Raw genomic sequence first — 3,682 nt, forward strand, 5'->3', positions numbered from 1 at the left:
GGATTTTAGTTCTGTTTGTACTGGTGCGTGTCTGTGTGCGCTTGCGTGCGTACTTTTTGTTGCATAGTATCATACATAGATTACATTTACAATGCCTTTCCTGTTTGTAGACCTGCTCCAGCAGTATCGGTTGGCCATGCAGAAGAGCATACAGGTGAAGGAGGACTTAAGGCCACATGCAATACCTGAAGTCACCTGAGATGGCGCAGAAAGAGGAGGAGCTTTAAGAGCGGGAGAAGCAGCTCAAAGACATTGAGACAAAGCTTGGTATGTGTATGTGGGGAGAGGTACATTTCAACACTGTAATAACAAATATATACAGTACCAGTCAAGTTTGGACACACCTACTCATTCAAGAGTTTTTCTTTAGTTTTACTATTTTCTACATTGTAGAATAATAGTGAAGACATCAAAACTATGAAATAACAGGTGTCCTTTAGTAGTGGTTTCTTTGCAGCAATTTGACCATGAAGGCCTGATTTCACGCAGTCTCCTCTGAACATTTGATGTTGAGATGTGTCTGTTACTTGAACTCTGAAGCATTTATTTGGGCTGCAATATGAGGTGCAGTTAACCCCAATTAACATATCAGATATAGCAGATATAACTCTAGGTTTTCCTTTCCTGTGGCGGTCCTCATGAGAGCCAGTTTCATCATAGCGCTTGATAGTTTTTGCAGCTGCACTTGAAGAAACTTTCTTGAAATTTTCCGGATTGACTGACCTTCATGTCTAAAAAGTAATGATGGACTTATCTTTCTCTTTGCTTATTTGAGCTGTTCTTGCCATAATATGCACGTGGTCTTTTACCAAATGGGGCTATCTTCTGTATACCACCCCTACTTTGTCACAACACAACTGATTGGCTCAAACACATTAAGAAGGAGAGAAATTCCACAAATTCACTTGTAACAAGGAGCACCTGTTAATTGAAGTGCATTCCAGGTGACCACCTCATGAAGCTGGTTGAGAGAATGCCAAGAGTGTATAAAGCTGTCATCAAGGCAAAGGGTGGCTACTTTGAAGAATCTGAAATATAAAATATATTTTGATTTGTTTAACACTTGTTTGGGGGTGGTTACAACATGACTCCATATGTGTTATTTCATAGTTTTGATGTCTTCACTATTATTCTACAATGTATAAAATAGTAAAAATAAAGAAAAACCCTTGAATGAGTAGATGTGTCCAAACTTTTGACTGGTACTGTGTGTATATATAAGCACATTTCTCACACCCAAGGCCCTAAAGAGCGTTGTTAGGTGATGCATTATTTTCCTGTCGCTTTGTTTTAATCTGTTTCTTATTTGTTCAAATATTTAAGGTGTGTTGTCTGTTCTGTATTTGTACAGCCAGTACACCAGTTTAGACGTCTCCTGCCATTGGGGTGAAACGGAGTCTTGAAGATGTCGGAGAATCGTCCGGTATGGTAACCAAGAGAACAAGGCGGAAGTTATTGAAACAGGACTTTTGATCATGCTTATTTGAGCGACATGAATGTCTATTTTCAATTGGATTCGACATGTACTATACCATCTGTTATAGCTGAGCCTGAAGAGTTAGTCTCCATCCATTTTCATTTGTTCAGCATTTTTCTGTTGTTGATTGTTTGTGATTTCATTTTACATTTAAATGTAGATGGCAGCTGCTGTATACTAAGCTATTTCATTTAACTTTTTATTTTGTTCAGTTTACGATTAACTGTATGTTTGGGAGGTATTGGGACAATGTCCAAAGATTTTTTTGTATCTTGAAATAAAAATTATATTTAATGAATTATACAAAACAAATGTAGTATTACTCTCCTCAGTTTATCAGACGTCCTCCAGCTATTTTTCCTTTCATTTCCTACTTTTCCTTTTGAATGGCGATATCCCAAGTATAAATACACACTAAAGGGTAAAAACAAATGTTTTGAGCAAAATAGCATTTTTTTTAGACAAGTGCAAACTACAAGGAGTAGGGCATTCAAGAAGTTGGTCTGATGTGATATAAATTAATGACAAGTCCAAAAATGGATAGCAACTAAGACTTTTCTGATTCGTGATTTACTTAAAGGCAATGTAAGTTATATTTAAATACAAATAGAATATACACCTCTTGTAGATGGTAAATTTAACTTGATGCTATTATTTGGAGTTTCTCCCATTCTTCTCTGCAGATCCACTCAATCTCTGTCAGGTTGGATAGGGATGTAGTTTCTGCACAGCTATTTTCAGGTCTCTCCAGAGATGCTGCCACCACCATGCTTCACAATAGGGATGGTATTGGCCAGTGCTTAGTTTCTAAGGCCTTTCTCCCCCAAATGCTCAGTTCGGCTGGGCGGCCAGCTCTAGGAAGAGTCTTGGTGGTTCCAAACTTCTTCCATTTAAGAATTCTTCCATTTAAGAATGTGTTCTCTGTTCTTGGAGACCTTCAATGCTGCAGACATTTTTTGGTACCCCTCCCCAGATCTGTGCCTCGACACAATCCTGTCTCAGAGCTCTACAGACAATTCCTTCAACCTCATGGCTTGGTTTTTGCTCTGACATGCACTGTCAACTGTGGGACCTTTATATACATTTACATTTTTAGCAGACACTCTTATCCAGAGCGACTTACAGTAGTGAATGCATACATTTCATACATTTTCTTTCTCCATACTGGTCCCCTGTGGGAATCGAACCCACAATCCTGGCGTTGCAAACACCATGCTCTACCAACTGAACCACACGGGACCATATAGACAGGTGTGTGCCTTTCCAAATCATGTCCAATCAATTACATGTATCCCAAGTGGACTCCAAGTTGTAGAAACATCTCAAGGAAGTTCAATGGAAACAGGATGCACCTAAGCTCAATTTTGAGTCTCAAAGTAAAGGGTCTGAATACTTATGTAAATAAGGTATTTCTGTTTTATAAAAACTTGTTTTCACTTTGTCATTATGGGGTATTGTGTGTAGATTGATGAGGAAAAATTGTAATTTAATCTATTTTAGAATATTAGACCATACAGAGGCCAAAATGATAGACTATTGTGTAGTTAGATGAGAAGATACTGGCTGTATGACTGGACATTTGTCTCCGGTAAGAATGACACTGGGACAATTCATCATTACCAATATATGGGTAGTGCAAATCAGCCAACAGAATGGCATGCAAAATGAATACAGAACTGTTCTGTGTGTAATTTAGCATGTTATCTTGCAGGGTAAGCTAGTGATTTGAAATCAGTACTCTTATATTGGAACCAACAGTTCAATGTATTGATGTGACAGAATAATATAAACAAAGTAAAATAATTGTTGCAATGCGACCTTGTGCACGCCAGTCTGTTAGTAGCTCTGTCAGCCGTTGAAACCAGTAGATAGAATAACTTTCATTTGTTTTCATTATTAGTGTCGGTCGAACAGGGCGAAAATTATCATATTCATTCTGCAACCCGTTCTGCAGCCATGTGAAGCACATGTGCATCAAGTACGGAAAATGCGGGCTAGACATCCTGCAAAAGCAACATATGGCAAAACGCATGTGCATCTGGTGGACATATGGCGTCAGAACAAATTAAAGCAGATGAGTGATGAGAGGAAAGTGGGAAAAGGATGGTTGTTCAGTTTGGAGCGCATTTTTCTTTGGTTTGGTGTTGGGGTTGGGGGGGGGGGGGGGGGGGGGGGTCGCCGCTTTGCCCCAAACGTCACACTACA

General features: G+C 39.0%; 1 protein-coding gene across 1 annotated transcript in view; it reads left to right on the forward strand.

Annotated features, from left to right (window-relative positions):
- Window positions 1-1,737, forward strand: part of LOC106578714 (structural maintenance of chromosomes flexible hinge domain-containing protein 1-like) — a 36,880-nt gene extending 35,143 nt beyond the window's left edge. Inside the window, 2 exon segments of the mRNA XM_082966042.1 lie at window positions 111-267; window positions 1,352-1,737. The gene's annotated coding sequence lies outside the window, so the exon portion shown is untranslated.
- The last annotated feature ends 1,945 nt before the right edge of the window (window positions 1,738-3,682 follow it).

Source organism: Salmo salar, chromosome 19 (genome assembly GCF_965601325.2).
Source record: "Salmo salar chromosome 19, fSalSal1, whole genome shotgun sequence".
NCBI lineage: Eukaryota > Metazoa > Chordata > Actinopteri > Salmoniformes > Salmonidae > Salmo > Salmo salar.